The sequence below is a fragment of the Ranitomeya variabilis genome, chromosome 3, assembly GCF_051348905.1.
Source record: "Ranitomeya variabilis isolate aRanVar5 chromosome 3, aRanVar5.hap1, whole genome shotgun sequence".
Taxonomy (NCBI): Eukaryota; Metazoa; Chordata; class Amphibia; order Anura; family Dendrobatidae; genus Ranitomeya; species Ranitomeya variabilis.
In genome coordinates this window covers 501,364,577-501,383,266 of record NC_135234.1, presented here as the reverse complement: position 1 = coordinate 501,383,266, position 18,690 = coordinate 501,364,577, and the positions used below count along the sequence as shown (strand labels likewise).

General features: G+C 48.9%; 1 long non-coding RNA gene across 1 annotated transcript in view; it reads right to left on the bottom strand.

Moving 5' to 3' along the window:
- Positions 1-3,680: 3,680 nt before the first annotated feature.
- The window catches only part of LOC143816454 (uncharacterized), a 102,039-nt gene continuing 87,029 nt past the window's right edge, over positions 3,681-18,690 (bottom strand). Inside the window, exons 2-3 of the long non-coding RNA XR_013223947.1 lie at positions 5,911-6,026; positions 3,681-5,310 (exon numbers count right to left, since the gene is read on the bottom strand). This is a non-coding gene — a long non-coding RNA (uncharacterized LOC143816454). The remainder of the gene's footprint in view (positions 5,311-5,910; positions 6,027-18,690) is intronic.

Genomic DNA, 18,690 nt, shown 5'->3' with positions numbered 1-18,690 from the left:
CACCTCATTACCACACACAATCCCGCCCCCAACACATCATCACACCCAATCCCGCCCCCCACCGCATTACCACACACAATCCCACCCCCCCACCACATTACCACACACAATCCCGCCCCCCACCACATTACCACACACAATCCCGCCCTCCCACCACATTACCACACACAATCCTGCCCCCCACCACATTACCACACACAATCCCGCCCCCCACCACATTACCACACACAATCCCGCCCCCCACCACATCAAAACACACAATCCTGCCCCCCACCCCATTACCACACACAATCCCGCCCCCACCTCATTACCACACACAATCCCGCCCCCAACACATCATCACACCCAATCCCGCCCCCCACCGCATTACCACACACAATCCCACCCTCCCACCACATTACCACACACAATCCCGCCCCCCACCACATTACGACACACAATCCCGCCCCCCCACCACATTACCACACACAATCCCGCCCTCCCACCACATTACCACACACAATCCCGCCCCCCACCACATTACCACACACAATCCCGCCCCCCACCACATTACCACACACTATCCCGCCCCCCACCACATTACCACACATAATCCCGCCCCCCCACCACATTACCACACATAATCCCGCCCCCAACACATCATCACACACAATCCCGCCCCCAACACATCATCACACACAATCCCGCCCCCCACCACATTACCACACATAATCCCGCCCCCCACCACATTACCACACACAATCCCGCCCCCAACACATCATCACACACAATCCCGCCCCCATCACATCACCACACACAATCCCACCCCCACCACATTACCACACATAATCCCGCCCTCCACCACATTACCACACACAATCCCGCCCCCCCACCACATTACCACACACAATCCCGCCCCCCCACCACATTACCACACACAATCCCGCCCCCCCACCACATTACCACACACAATCCCACCCCCCCAACACGTCATCACACACAATCCCGTCCCCACCACATTACCACACATAATCCTGCCCCCCACCACATTACCACACACAATCCCGCCCCCCACCTCATTAACACACATAATCCCGCCCCCCACCACATCACCACACACAATCCCGCCCCCCACCACATTACCACACACTATCCCGCCCCCCCACCACATTACCACACATAATCCCACCCCCCACCTCATTACCACACAATCTTGCCCCCCACATCACACACAATGCCGCCCCCCACCCCATTACCACACAATCCCGCCCCCCCACCCCATTACCACACAATCCCGCCCCCCCACCCCATTACCACACAATCCCGCCCCCCCACCCCATTACCACACAATCCCGCCCCCCCACCCCATTACCACACAATCCCGCCCCCCCACCCCATTACCACACAATCCCGCCCCCCCACCCCATTACCACACAATCCCGCCCCCCCACCCCATTACCACACAATCCCGCCCCCCCACCCCATTACCACACAATCCCGCCCCCCCACCCCATTACCACACAATCCCGCCCCCCCACCCCATTACCACACAATCCCGCCCCCCCACCCCATTACCACACAAAATTACCACACAATCCCGCCCCCCCACCCCATTACCACACAATCCCGCCCCCCCACCCCATTACCACACAATCCCGCCCCCCCACCCCATTACCACACAATCCCGCCCCCCCACCCCATTACCACACAATCCCGCCCCCCCACCCCATTACCACACAATCCCGCCCCCCCACCCCATTACCACACAATCCCGCCCCCCCACCCCATTACCACACAATCCCGCCCCCCCACCCCATTACCACACAATCCCGCCCCCCCACCCCATTACCACACAATCCCGCCCCCCCACCCCATTACCACACAATCCCGCCCCCCCACCCCATTACCACACAATCCCGCCCCCCCACCCCATTACCACACAATCCCGCCCCCCCACCCCATTACCACACAATCCCGCCCCCCCACCCCATTACCACACAATCCCGCCCCCCCACCCCATTACCACACAATCCCGCCCCCCCACCCCATTACCACACAATCCCGCCCCCCCACCCCATTACCACACAATCCCGCCCCCCCACCCCATTACCACACAATCCCGCCCCCCCACCCCATTACCACACAATCCCGCCCCCCCACCCCATTACCACACAATCCCGCCCCCCCACCCCATTACCACACAATCCCGCCCCCCCACCCCATTACCACACAATCCCGCCCCCCCACCCCATTACCACACAATACCGCCCCCCCACCCCATTACCACACAATACCGCCCCCCCACCCCATTACCACACAATACCGCCCCCCCACCCCATTACCACACAATACCGCCCCCCCACCCCATTACCACACAATCCCGCCCCCCCACCCCATTACCACACAATCCCGCCCCCCCACCCCATTACCACACAATCCCGCCCCCCCACCCCATTACCACACAATCCCGCCCCCCCACCCCATTACCACACAATCCCGCCCCCCCACCCCATTACCACACAATCCCGCCCCCCCACCCCATTACCACACAATCCCGCCCCCCCACCCCATTACCACACAATCCCGCCCCCCCACCCCATTACCACACAATCCCGCCCCCCCACCCCATTACCACACAATCCCGCCCCCCCACCCCATTACCACACAATCCCGCCCCCCCACCCCATTACCACACAATCCCGCCCCCCCCACCCCATTACCACACAATCCCGCCCCCCCACCCCATTACCACACAATCCCGCCCCCCCACCCCATTACCACACAATCCCGCCCCCCCACCCCATTACCACACAATCCCGCCCCCCCACCCCATTACCACACAATCCCGCCCCCCACCACATCACCACACACAATCCCGCCCCCCACCACATCATCACACACAATCCCGCCCCCAACACATCATCACACACAATCCCGCCCCCACCACATCACCACACACTATCCCGCCCCCACCACATTACCACACACTATCCCGCCCCCCACCACATTACCACACATAATCCCGCCCCAACACATCTTCACACACAATCCCACCCCCCATCACATTACCACACACAATCCCGCCCCCACCACATTACCACACACAATCCCGCCCCCACCACATTACCACACACAATCCCGCCCCCACCACATTACCACACACAAAACCGCCCCCACCACATTACCACACACAATGCCGCCCCCCACCACATTACCACACATAATCCCGCCCCCCACCTCATTACCACACACAATGCCGCCCCCCACCACATTACCACAGATAATCCCGCCCCCCCACCACACACAATACCGCCCCCCACCCCATTACCACACACAATCCCGCCCCCCACCCCATTACCACACACAATCCCGCCCCCCACCACATTACCACACAATCCCGCCCCCCACCACATTACCACACACAATCCCGCCCCCCCACCACACACAATCCCGCCCCCCACCCCCATTACCACACAATCCCGCCCCCCACCAACTTACCACACACAATCCCGCCCCCACCACATCATCACACACAATCCCGCCCCCACCACATCATCACACACAATCCCACCCCCCAAAACATCATCACACAAATCCCGCCCCCACCACATTACCACATAATCCCGCCCCCCCACTACATTACAGATAATATATAGAAAAAAGATAGGCCTGACAAAATGGGAGTCACCACCATAGAACTATAGAGTATCAAATAACAACTTTATTACACACTGATGCAAAAGACAGAACATTTAAAAACATTTAAAAACAAGGGGATGACACATATCCCTATATCACACAGGAAGCCTGTAATAAGGCCTAAGCACCGCACCCCCAATCAAAGGATTAAATGCACATGCCCAATATTATGAACAGAATACCCTAAGAACATTGGTCAAATAGCTGACAATAACCAGTCCCCCCGGTCCATGCAAAGGCTCAAATACAAGGAGACAGGTGTAAGCTTAATAGCTAATGTACCAACACCCTGTGATGGCATAAAATTCTGCAAAACAACAATAAAAAACACAATAATATTATATGCAGTAGTCTGTCCAGCTGAGAGAATGGCTGTAGACAGACATGAATACCATACCAACCAGAGGAAACAGGACCGGTGATGTAAAAAATCAGGGCAGTAAATGACCCATAAAGACCAATAGTATAAGCAAGGGCACGTGTATCCTGTAAGAGGTGAGTGCGGGCAGCAGACACCCAACGCGTGTCGCCACGCAGCGGTGGCTTCATCAGGGGTAAGGTCTGCATGCCCTGTCCTCTGCTTAAATAATGAAAGTATGCGGTAACGTACCGATTAGCAGCTGTGTGGGCAAATGAGCCGCATGGAGTAGTAGGAATGGCATTTCCGTTTGCCGGGCCCGGCATGAGTGTACTGCGCATGCGCCGGCGTCCCAGAGCGGAAGTGTGAGCTCCGCTCGTGGTTGCCGTAGCAGCGCGTACACAAAATGGGGAGCGCTTGCGCAACAGAGGGGAAATGAAAATGGTAAGAGAACAGGTCTGAGATCCAACCTTGGAGTACACACGGAGCACAATAATGGTGCTAAAGCCCTAGTATGTCACATGAGGACTATGTAAAAAAGGAAGTTAACCCTAACTCCACTAAAAAGGGGCAAACATGCCACTCAGGCAGTGATGCTAAAGCAAGGGAGAAAAGTATAATGTAAAATATCATTATGAACAACATGTCATAAAAGAAGGCAAAACATACAATAGCTTGAAAACTACAAAAATGAATATATTGTTCAACAGATATACACATATTAAGAACCGGACAATAGGATGCCCACAGAATATAACAATGTACTCATATAATACAGGGCAAGCCTGTGCGCACCCCCAATCATCCAATTCATTGTTTATAAGAAGTAATAAACAAAAGATCTTCATTATAAAGGGCAAGCCTGTGCGCACATCCAATTGTCCAGTTCATTGTTTATAAAAACCAGTAAACAAAAGTTCTTCATTAATGCCAAAAGGGATGACACAATTCAGATCAAAGATCCACTTGGATTCCCGCTTGAGAAGCTCAAGGGTGACATTTCCACCCCTCATATTCATGTTTACTGCTTCGAGTCCCAAAATCTTCGTGCCAGCCCACTGTGAGTTATGTTCCACCAAATAATGCGCAGCCACAGATGTGAGGGTTTTCCCCTTGATCTTGTCCCTTTGTGCTGTGGTGATATTGGAGAAATGTTGTTGTACGCGTCTCCTGAGCTCCTGTGTGGTTTGGCCCACATAAATTTTTGGGCATGGGCACACCAAAGCATAGATCAAGTTCCGGGACCTGCAATTAAAGTAGGTCTTAGTAGGCGTCTGTGAAGACAAAAGAGGCACCATGATTTTTTCATCACGACTGGTGAAGGGGCAGATACTGCAATTGCCGCACGGGAAGGTACCCTTGAGTCTAACCCCTCTGCCAAGCCTGGTGACTGGTCGCTGAAAATGACTATGGCTCAATTGGTCCCTAAGACTCCTGGCCCTCCTAGCCACTAGATTTGGTTGGGGGGCAATATGGGGGAGGAGTTTCGACTCACTCTGTAGAATACCCCAGTATTTGGACAGGATCCCTCGCAAGTCTTGCCACTGATTGTTAAAGGCTGTGATTACGCCAAGCGGCTTCTCTTTTGTCCTGTGTCTACCCTGTAGCAGATCATCCCTATTACTATTATTCGCCACCGTAAAGGCCCGGGAAACGACCCGCTTGGGGTAACCCCTCTCTCGGAAACGTGCGGTGAGCTCGCGGGAGTGTCTAGTGAAATCCCCGCGCTCACTGCAATTTCTTCTGACTCTTAAGAATTGACCCTTGGGGATACCAGTTTTTAAATGCCGGGGGTGGAAACTATCGAAATGGAGAAGGCTATTTGTAGCCGTTGGCTTCCGATAGAGGGTTGTCTGAATTTGCCGACCCCTCACCTGCAGTTTTAGGTCCAAGAAGTCAATTTCAGTCTGAGAATAATGAGATGTAAGATGAATATTCCAGGGGTTATTATTCAGGGTATCCACAAAATCCTTACAGAGTTCCTGAGTACCTGTCCAGATAAAGACCACATCGTCAATATAACGGAACCACTTACTGACATGTTCTACAAAGTATTCCGAGCAGTATACCCTAGAGGCCTCCCACCAGCCCAAAGCCAGGTTAGCATATGCAGGAGCACAACGTGCCCCCATTGCGGTGCCCCTTACTTGCCTGTAATAGACCCGATCAAAAATAAAATAATTTTGGTCCAAAACAAAAAGCAACAAATCCAGAATGAACGAATCGTGTCCTCTATCCCCTGTGGTCTTAAGGTCCAGAAAGTATGACACAGCACCCACTACCCCACTACATTACCACACACAATCCCGCCCCCCACCTCATTACCACACACAATCCCGCCCCCCAACACACACAATCCCGCCCCCCAACACATCACCACACAATCCCGCCCCCCACCACATTACCACACGCAATCCCGCCCCCCCACCACATCATCACACACAATCCCGCCCCCAACACATCATCACACACAATCCCACCCCCACCACATTACCACAGATAATCCCATCCCCCACATCATCACACACAATCCCGCCCCCCACCACATTACCACAGATAATCCCACCCTAACACATCATCTCACACAATCCCGCCCCCACCACATTACCACACATAATCCCGCCCCCCCACCACATCATCACACACAATCCCGCCCCCCACCACATCACACACAATCCCGCCCCCCCACCACATTACCACAGATAATCCCAACCCCCCACATCATCACACACAATCCCGCCCCCCCACCACATTACCACAGATAATCCGGTCCCCCCACCACATTACCACACATAATCCCGCCACCCTACATTACCACACGAGGCTCCGTCCCCACACATTACCACACGAGGCTCCATCCCCACACATTACCACACGCAGCACTTCCTTTCTATGTAATTCAACCACTTCAGCCAAGGTAAACGTACATTTAATTGCATCCACATTCTCCCAAACAAAATGAGCCAAGAAGAGTCGCCAGGTCCATCTCACAGGCCGCAGGAAAATCCGGACAACAATGCAGTAGCTGATCGACAACAATATCGACTAAATCGTAGGATTGGTTATTAGTATTATTCAGATTTTTAATGATTATTATTGTTATTAACTTCATTTTAAGTTAATTTACCATCTGCGTAAGTGCTATTGAATGTGGTCATTGTTTACTTTAGTTTAATCACCAGCAGCGTTAATTAGATAGCAATGAGCGTGCCGAGCGTTAGCTGGCTGGAAACACCTAGTCACTATATAAGACCAGAGAAACATGAATAAGACAGATGCCAAAACTGGGGTACCTGTACATGTATCGTGTGCTGATACCTGCATAATTGGGGACGCCCATGCAGTGTAGGTAATCTCCCAGGGGTTCTCTGTCTAGGTGTTGCTTCTCTGATATTCCAGACGGATGATGTTTAAAAGCCTCTTGTGGATGATGTAAGTATACTGTATGTAGTTAATCTTCATATATATGTAATCACTTTATGTATTTAATCCTTATATGTACTTATTAACCTTTGTATGTTAACATATACAAAAGTGTACGTACTCACACTATTCAATCATACTATTCCTTGAATTTTGTAGTTTGCAATAAAAATGCGTTGTATTGCAAGTATTAGCCTTATTTAATGCCGTATCTGAAACTTAGTGTTCAAAACATGGCAAATAAAATTGCCAAATTCCCCTGTAAATAATTCTGCAAAGAGGGAACCATCATACCATTAAAAAATACGAGTGGCTTTTCATGGGCCCATCCAGTATGTGGGTTCCAAGGCATAATGGGGTGCATATGACTGACTAGCAGGGCTGGCGTTGCTGCCAATGTGTAAAACAAAGGAGTACGGAGTACAAAATGCATATTGTGAAGTGGATTTTCAGGGGCCCATCCAGTATGTGGGTTCCAAGGCTTATTCGGGTGCATATGAATTGCTAGCAGGGCAGGCCTTGAATTCAATGCAACACTTTTTCAGGAGTCCTCCCTGGACATCTTATGAAAGGGGTATTGTGGTGCGCTGTAATTCTTGGCAGCCCATCCACTCACAGCATAGGCTACAACAGCTTAGGAGACCCACTGTTTAATAATGGCCGCCTGATGCACCAGTAAAAATAGGCTCTGTGACTTTGAGTCCCTCATTCATAAATGAAACAAGATGGGTCTGCTTATGTGTCACACACCACATGGCCAACTAGAGTTGTTAAATGTTACAATGACATTTCCCAGTGAATACAGTAGTGGTTGAAAGCAATGTTAAAGTTGAAAAACGCTTCAAAAATGCTGCGTCTGAACTAAGCCTAAGTGGGGGAGGAAATTTTCAGTCTGGGGTTAAATTTTTGGCCTTACAGGCAAATCATTGACCTGCAAAAGATGTACCTTGACATATTTCCCAGCAAAATCCGTTTTAGTTTAGTTTTAGTGTGTTTTTTGTTGCATTGGGAAAAATGGCATGAATCTGGGAAAAAAATGTTTACAGCTGTGAACTAGAAGTCAGGAATGCTTCCAGGGGCGATCCCCATGATGTCCCTGTGTCTGTTGAACAGTGTTTCCATCATTTTCAGACGTTTTTAGACCTTAAAAGGACTCCCGGGGGATCACGGTAAAAATACTTGGGTCTCCCATAGACTTACATTGGGCTCTTTGTTCTGGCGGAGTATCCGAGTATTCCAATCTGCTCGACCCGAGCAACGAGCACCCGAGCATTTTAGTGCTCGTTCATCACTAGTGAATATCGCAAGTGCTGGGGGCCTGTGGCAGCGTGCCGGTGTCCCCAAAAAGCTCAGGCCCCCGGCACTTGGCGCCCAGCGACAAGAGGTGAATGTCATTTTTTTTTTTTTATTGCAGCAGCATACGGGGCATATTATGCTATGGAGCATCTTATGGAGGCCATCAACCTTTATGGAGCAGCATATGGATGGGAGCAGCACATGACAGAATGGGGGTGCAGGACGGGAGCAGCACATTACAGAATGGGGGCGCAGGATGGGAGCAGCACATGACAGAATAGGGGCACAGGATGGGAGCAGCACGTGTCAGCATGGGGGTGCAGGATGGCAGCAGCACATGACAGCATGGGGGAGTAGGATGGGAGCAGCACATGTCAGCATGGGGGCGCAGGATGGGAGCAGCACATGATAGAATGGGGGCGCAGAATAGGAGCAGTAAATGACAGGATGAGGGTGCAAGATGTGAGCAGCACATGACAAGATGGGGTGCAGGATGGGAGCAGCACATGACAGAATGGGGGCGCAGAATGGGTGCAGCACATTACAGAATGGTGGTGCAGGATGGGAGCAGCACATGACAGAATGGGGGCGCAGGATGGGAGCAGAACATGTCAGCATGGGGGTGCAGGATGGGAGCAGCACATGACAAAGGGGGCGCAGGATGGGAGCAGCACATGACAGAATGGGGGTGCAGGATGGGAGCAGCACATTACAGCATGGGGGCGCAGGATGGGAGCAGCACATGTCAGCAAGGGGGCGCAGGATGAGGGCAGCACATGACAGAATGGGGGCGCAGGATGGGAGCAGCACATGACAGGATGGGGACGCAGGATGGGTGCAGCACATGACAGGATGGGGATGCAGGATGGGTGCAGCACATGACAGGATGGGAGCAGCACATAACAATGGGGGCACAGGATGGGAGCAGCACATGACAGAATGGGTGGCACAGAATGGGAGTAGCACATGACAGGATGGGGCACAGGATGGGAGCAGCACATGATAGAATGGGGGCGCAGAATAGGAGCAGTAAATGACAGGATGAGGGTGCAAGATGGGAGCAGCACATGACAAGATGGGGCGCAGGATGGGAGCAGCACATGACAGAATGGGGGCGCAGAATGGGTGCAGCACATTACAGAATGGTGGCGCAGGATGGGAGCAGCACATGACAGAATGGGGGCAGCACATGCCAGGATGGGTGCAGCACATGACAGGATGGGGGCGCAGGATGGGAGCAGCACATGACAGGATGGGGGCGCAGGATGAGAGCACCACATGACAGAATGGGGAGCAGAATGGGTGCAGCACATTACAGGATGAGGGCACAGGAAGAGAGTAGCACATGACAAGATGGAGGCGCACAAAACAACATGAGCGCATAGGCTGGGGGCGCAAGATGGTAGCAGCACATGACAAGATTAGGGCCCAGGATGGAAGCAGCACATACCAGGATGGAGACCATGTATCAATATAAATGCTCGCCACCCGGGTGTAGAGCGGGTTCAATAGCTAGTATATATATATATATATATATATATATATATACACATATATATATATATATATATATACTGTGTGTATATATATATATATATATATATATATATATATATATATATATATATATATATATATATATATATATATATATATATATATATATATATACAGTACAGACCAAAAGTTTGGACACACCTGATTAAAAGATTTTTCTGTATTTTCATGACTATGAAAATTGTACTTTCACGCTGAAGGCATGAAAACTATGAATTAACACATGTGGAATTATATACTTAACAAAAAAGTGTGAAAAAAATGAAATTATGTCTTATATTCTAGGTTCAAGAAAAAGGCAGACTCATATGATATGCACAAACCACCCAAAATCAGATGCAGAAATCATGTATGTATAAATATCACCAAGCCTTTATTACACCTCAAAAAGACATAAAAACATTTAAAATAAGATATACAAATATATACATACACCATACCCCAAGGATAATGAGAGCCTAATAAATATGTCCATACATGATGGATACCTCCAGATCAATCTGTATATTCCATATAAGGAAAACCACATGGAAAGACCCTAGAGGCAAACCTTATATGGAATATACAGATTGATCTGGAGGTATCCATCATGTATGGACATATTTATTAGGCTCTCATTTCCCTTGGGGTATGGTGTATGTATATATTTGTATATCTTATTTTAAATGTTTTTATGTCTTTTTGAGGTGTAATAAAGGCTTGGTGATATTTATACATACATGATTTCTGCATCTGATTTTGGGTGGTTTGTGCATATCATATGAGTCTGCCTTTTTCTTGGCTCTTTATCAGTTGTGATGTACAGACTCGGTATTGCACCCCCTTGTGCTCATGAGTTCATATAGGTCATTGGTGCGCCCCCTTTTTGCTTAATTTATATTCTAGGTTCTTCAAAGTAGCCACCTTTTGCTTTCATGACTGCTTTGCACACTCTTGGCATTCTCTTGATGAGCTTCAAGAGGTAGTCACCGGGAATGGTCTTCCAACAATCTTGAAGGAGTTCCCAGAGATGCTTAGCGCTTGATGGCCTTTTGCCTTCACTCTGCGGTCCAGCTCACCCCAAACCATCTCGATTGGGTTCAGGTCTGGTGACTGTGGAGGCCAGGTCATCTGGCGTAGCACCCCATCACTCTCCTTCTTGGTCAAATAACCCTTACACAGCCTGGAGGTGTGTTTGAGGTCATTGTCCTGTTGAAAAATAAATGATGGTCCAACTAAACGCAAACCGGATGGAATAGCATGCCGCTGCAAGATGCTGTGGTAGCCATGCTGGTTCAGTATGCCTTCAATTTTGAATAAATCCCCAACAGTGTCACCAGTAAAGCACCCCCACACCATCACACCTTCTCCTCCATGCTTCACGGTGGGAACCAGGCATGTAGAGTCTATCCGTTCACCTTTTCTGCGTCGCACAAAGACATGGTGGTTGGAACAAAAGATCTCAAATTTGGCTCATCAGACCAAAGCACAGATTTCCACTGGTCTAATGTCCATTCCTTGTGTTCTTTAGCCCAAACAACTCTCTTCTGCTTGTTGCCTGTCCTTAGCAGTGGTTTCCTAGCAGCTATTTTACCATGAAGGCCTGCTGCACAAAGTCTCCTCTTAACAGCTGTTGTAGAGATGTGTCTGCTGCTAGAACTCTGTGTGGCATTGACCTGGTCTCTAATCTGAGCTGCTGTTAACCTGCGATTTCTGAGGCTGGTGACTCGGATAATCTTTTCCTCAGAAGCAGAGGTGACTCTTGGTCTTCCTTTCCTGGGGCGGTCCTCATGTGAGCCGGTTTCTTTGTAGTGCTTGAAGGTTTTTGCCACTGCACTTGGGGACACTTTCAAAGTTTGCCTAATTTTTCAGACTGACTGACTTTCATTTCTTAAAGTAATGATGGCCACTCGATTTTCTTTACTTAGCTGCTTTTTTCTTGCCATAATACAAATTCTAACAGTCTATTCAGTAGGACTATCAGCTGTGTATCCACCAGACTTCTGCACAACACAACTGATGGTCCCAACCCCATTTATAAGGCAATAAATCCCACTTATTAAACCTGACAGGGCACACCTGTGAATTGAAAACCATTCCCGGTGACTACCTCTTGAAGCTCATCAAGAGAATGCCAAGAGTGTGCAAAGCAGTCATGAAAGCAGAAGGTGGCTACTTTGAAGAACCTAGAATATAAGACAATTTCAGTTGTCTCACACTTTTTTGTTAAGTATATAATTCCACATGTGTTAATTCATAGTTTTGATGCCTTCAGTGTGAATGTACAATTTTCATAGTCATGAAAATACAGAAAAATCTTTAAATGAGAAGGTGTGTCCAAACTTTTGGTCTGTACTGTGTGTGTGTGTGTGTATGTATATATATATATATATATATATATATATATGTTAGTGACACACATATACAGTATATATATCTTTATATTGCAGAGAGTGAAGAATAGCTGGTAATTAGTGTTGAGCATTCCGATACTGCAAGTATCGGGTATCGGCCGATACTTGCTGTATCGGAATTCCGATACCGAGATCCGATATTTTTGTGATATCGGGTATCGGTATCGAAACAACATTAATGTAAAAATGTGTAAAAGAGAGAATTAAAATAAAAAATATTGCTATACTCACCTCTCCGACGCAGCCTGCACCTTACCGAGGGAAGCGGCAGCGTTCTTTGTTTAAAATTCGCGCTTTTCTTTCCTTTACGTGAGTCCCGGCTTGTGATTGGTTGCGTGCCGCCCATGTGACCGGGACGCAACCAATCACAGCAAGCCGTGACGTAATTTCAGGTCCTTCAGGATTTTAAAATTACGTTCCGGCGTTGTGATTGGTTGCGTCGCAGTCACATGGGCGACGCAACCAATCACAGCAAGCCGTGACGTAATTTCAGGTCCTTAAGGATTTTAAAATTACGTCCCGGCTTTGTGATTGGTTGCGTCGCAGTCACATGGGAGACGCAACCAATCACAAGCCGTGACGTCACGGGAGGCTGGACACGCGCGCATTTTAAAATGGGCGCGTGTCCAGCCTCCCGTGACGTCCCGGCTTGTGATTGGTTGCGCCGCGATCAACCAATCACAAGCCGGGAGGCTGGACACACGCGCATTTTAAAATTTTAAAATGCGCGCGTGTCCAGCCTCCCGGCTTGTGATTGGTTGACCGCGGCGCAACCAATCACAAGCCGGGACGTCACGGGAGGCTGGACACGCGCCCATTTTAAAAAGCGCGCATGTCCAGCCTCCCGTGACGTCACGGCTTGTGATTGGTTAATGGCGGCCATGTTGCCGGGACGCGGACCAATCACAGCAAGCCGTGACGTAATTTCGTCACGGCTTGCTGTGATTGGTCCGCGTCCCGGCAACATGGCGCCGTGACCAATCATAAGCCGGGACGTCACTGGAGGCTGGACACGCGCGCTTTTTAAAAAGCGCGCGTGTCCAGCCTCCCGTGACGTCACGGCTTGTGATTGGTTAATGGCGGCCATGTTGCCGGGACGCGGACCAATCACAGCAAGCCGTGACGTAATTTCGTCACGGCTTGCTGTGATTGGTCCGCGTCCCGGCAACATGGCCGCCCTGACCAATCACAAGCCGGGACTTCACGTAACCAAGTAAAAGCGCGAATTTTAAACAAACAACGCTGCCGGTTCCCTCGCTGAGGTCCAGGCTGCGTCGGACAGGTGAGGATAGCGATATTTTTTATTTTAATTCTTTCTTTTACACATTTATATGGATCCCAGGGCCTGAAGGAGAGTTTCCTCTCCTTCAGACCCTGGGAACCATCAGGAATACCGTCCGATACTTGAGTCCCATTGACTTGTATTGGTATCGGTATCGTATTGGATCCGATACTTTGCCGGTATCGGCCGATACTTTCCGATACCGATACTTTCAAGTATCGGACGGTATCGCTCAACACTACTGGTAATTCATTTGTCAGCTTCTGCAAAATCACTGCAGGAGCCGACAGGATAGAAGACATGGTTTACATACACTAAATAGATACAGAATAGTTAAATATGTATATGTCAGTGATCAATACAATTAGTATAGTGTGTGTGCAAATTAGGGGACATGTATGTAATTAATAAAAGATTATTTGGGGGGGGGGAAATGTGGGCTCCCGTGTAATTTTCCAATCCAGGGAGGGAAAGCCAGCGACTGGGGGCCGATGTTTATAGCCTAGGAAGGGGTTAATACCCATGGATTTCCCCAGGCTATGAATATGAGCCCACAGCTTGTATATTTAGCGTTTACTGGCTATTAAAATAGGGTGGCCCAACAAAAAAGAACAAGGGGTCCCTTTATAATTAATATCCAGAAAAGGCTATGCAGACAGCTGCAGGCTGATATTTATAGCCTAGGAAGGGGCCATGGATATTGACTCCCCCTGGCTTCAAACACCAACTCTCAGCCGCCCCAGAAATGGTGCATCTTTAAGATTCGCCAATTCTGGCACTTAGCCTCTCTCTTCCCACTGGCCTGTGTCGGTGGCATATGGGGTAATAGTTTGGGGGTTGATGTGACCTTTATATTGTAAGGTCACACCAAGCCCGGCTTAGTAATGGAGAGGTGTCAATAAGACACCTATCCATTGCTAATCCTATAGTTGTTACAGGTTCAATAAAGACGCAGCTAGAATAAAGTTTTTTAATGAAATAAAGCACTAAACACAGTTTTTCATCTTTATTATCCAGCTAATCCATACGATGTCCTCGTTCTCCTGTAATAAAAAAAACAACAACAATATACCTGTCCATCTTTCTGACCCACGCAGTAATCCATATCTGGGGAAAATTCAGTTTGCAACCAGGATGGTGCAAAGATGCTACCGGACCAGCTGCAAACTACTGGGAATGAGGAGATGCTGCCAGCGCAGCCTCAGCGACTCGCTGTGAAGGCACTGAGTCTACCCTACCTGCCGGCCTGACCCGAACTGAACTCTGGAGCGTGGGAAAATGCCATTACATTTTTCCACGCTGCAGAGTTCATCACAGTTCAGGCCGGCATGGAGGGCAAACTCGGTGACGTCAGCACTAGTATCATCCCATTCATTCACCAGTAGTTTGCAGCCATGCCGGTCGCATTTTAGCACCTGGTTGCAAACTGAATGAATGAATGAAGTACCAAGACTTTGCTTTTTCACCACCTCGTTGAGCTGGATTTTTTTCTATTTCCTGCATTCCTTACGCCTTGACACAGTGTTTCTGTGCTCCGAGCCTCCAGGGACTACAACTATGGTGAGCTGGATTTTTTCTTTTGTCTTCACAGGGTAGACTCAGTGCCTTCACAGCGAGTCGCTGAGGCTGCGCTGGCAGCATCTCCTCATTCCCAGTAGTTTGCAGCTGGTCCGGTAGCATCTTTGCACCATCCTGGTTGCAAACTGTATTTTGCCCAGATATGGATTACTGCGTGGGACAGAACGACTGAGAGGTATGATATATGGTTGGTTTGGTTTGGTTTTTTTATTCATTACAGAAGATCGAGGGCGTCTCATCGATTAGCTGAATAATAAAGATGGCAAACTGTGTTTATTGTTTTATTTTATTAAAAGACTTTATTCTGGCTGTGTCTTTATTGAACCTCTAACAACTATAGGATTAGTAATGGATAGCGGTCTTATTGACACCTCTCCATTACTAAGCCGGGCTTTATGTGACCTTACAATTCACAGGTCACATAAAGCACCCAACTATTACCCCATTGCCACCGCTACAGGGCAGTTGGAAGAGAGAGGCTAAATGCCTCTGTTATGGACACTGCAACAGACTTACTCCCTGGGTCTGTACGAGTGTCCGGGGACGTGCTGGGAAATCCAGGAACTCCTGCTGTGATGTGAGATGCTGTTGTGAACACGCCTGCAGGTGAACAGGACCTGCAGCATGTGACCACCATGGGAGTGGTTGGAGGCGGGGCTAGTTCCTGAACTCCCAGGGATGATGACAGGAGCCAGGGAAGCCGAGAGAAGTGTCAGGCGAGCCAATGTCAGACCAGAGAACAGCGTGGTAGCAAAGGGGAGAGACTAATAGCGTGGTAAGAGACAAGCCAGGATCAGAAGCCAGAGAGAGACATGAGGTACCAGAAGTACTAACGAGCAGGAAGTCAGGGGACAAAGCAGAGATCAAAACCAGGAGTATCACGTGAAGTACCGAATCAGGAGGCAAATGCGAAAACAGAGAACAGACCGGGTCATACACAAGCACGCAAACAGGAATAAGCAATACACACACGGGGTCAGCTGCTCAGCCAAGATCAGATGTATAACTGACAACGGGCACAGCACAGGGACGGGTAAATATAGCCCTCACCAACCCAAAGAGGCCACATAAATTAACCCTAGAAGTACTGCCAAAGAAATCCCGAACAAACCATGACAGTACCCCCCTCTCAACAGGGGCCACTGGACCCCCAGCCTTTTCAGGATGCCTGGCATAAAATGCGCAGATAAGATGGTCAGCATGTACAGAATGGGCCCGGGACCCATGACCGATCCTCCGGACCATACCTCCTCTAGTGTAATAAATACTTCAAAGTACGGCGCACCCACTGGGAATCTACGATGCATCCCACCTCTTACTCCATGTGACCCTTCACCAATACCGGGGGAACAGTGGACAAAGAACTCTCCTCAACAGTTCCCAAGGGTTTCAACATTGACTTGTGGAACACATTGGAAATTTTTAACGAACCGGGGAGACACAACCTACAGGCCACCGGGTTAATAATCTCCACAACCTCATATGGACCAATGAATTTCGGACCCAACTTGGCAGAGGGAACTTTGAGCCTTATATTACGAGTGGACAACCACAACTTCTCTCCAACCTGGTACTTAGCACCCAACACCCTTTTCTTGTCAGCAAAAAACTTGTACCTCCCCTGAGCCTTGGAGATGTTATGACAAACCTCAGCACCACAGGACCTTCAAACACTGAACAGTACCCTCAGCCCCAGGACAACTAGAATCCAAGTGCGAAAACGCCCCAAAATGTGGATTAAACCGATAGTTAACAAGGAAGGGGGACATACCATATGATGAACTTTCAATAGTAGTTTGCAATCCCCAAAAAGCGTTGAAAATAGTGATGAGTGAGTATACTCGTTGCTCGGGTTTTCCTGAGTACGCTCGGGTGGTCTCCGAGTACTTGTGATTGCTTGGAGATTTAGTTTTTGCTGACGCAGCTGCATGATTTAAGGCTGCTAGCCAGCCTGAGTACATGTGGGGGTTGCCTGGTTGCTAGGGAATCCCCCACATGTACTCAAGCTGTCTAGTAGCCGCAAATCATGCAGCTGCAGCAAGGAAAACTAAATCTCCGAGCAGTCACAAATACTCGGAGACCACCCGGGAAAACCCAAGCAACGAGTATACTCTCTCATCAGTAGTTGCAAACCCTTCAAGTCACGGCTTTGAACACAATCACTAATGGCCTGCACCTTCTTGGGATCCATGCGAAACCCCTTATTGGAAACAATAAAACCCAAAAATGATAACTCCTGTACAAAAAATTAACATTTTTCAAGTTTTGCAAAAAGTTGGTTTTCCCTGAGTCTCTGAAGGACAGTACGCAAATAGTGTAAATGGGTTTCATGGTCAGGGGAGTAAACCAATATGTCGTTAAGGTAAATAACCCCAAAGCAATTGATTAGATCAGCAAGCACAACATTAATAAAATTTTGAAAAAATGGCCGGGGAGTTTGTTAGCCCGAAGGGCATAAACAGATTCTCAAAAAGAACTTCTCACTTGAGAAACGCCGTCTTCCACTCGTTTCCCTCTCGAACCTTTATCTAATTATAGGCTCCCCGCAAATCCAACTTAGAAAACCATTTGGCCCCAGACAATTGGTTACACAAGTCAGAAATGAGAGGAAGTGGGTACGCGTTTCTCACAGTGATTTTGTTGAGTTCCCGAAAGTTGAGGCAAGGACGCAAACCACCATCTTTTTTCTTTACAAAGAAAAAACCAGCTGCCACAGGAGAAACAGAAGGATGGCTATGCCCCGTACGAAGACTCTCAGCAATATACTCCTTCATGGCCAGCCGCTCAGGACCAGACAGATTAAACAAACGGGCCTTGGGTAATTTAGCCCCAGGAATTAAATTGATGGCACAATCAAAAGATGGATGTGGCGGTAGAATCTCAGCCACGCTTTCAGAGAACACGTCTTCAAAGTCCTTCAGGTACTCCGGAATACCTTCCAGACTGACAGACAACACAGATACAGACTTCAAGGACTTAGATAAGGACACAGATTTACAACATTGGTTAACACAGACCCCCATCGAACAATTTCCCCAGTAAGGCTACTTTCACACATCAGTTTTTCGTCGTCAGACGCAATCCAGCAAATTTTGAAAAAAACGAATCCGGCGAATGATGCCGTC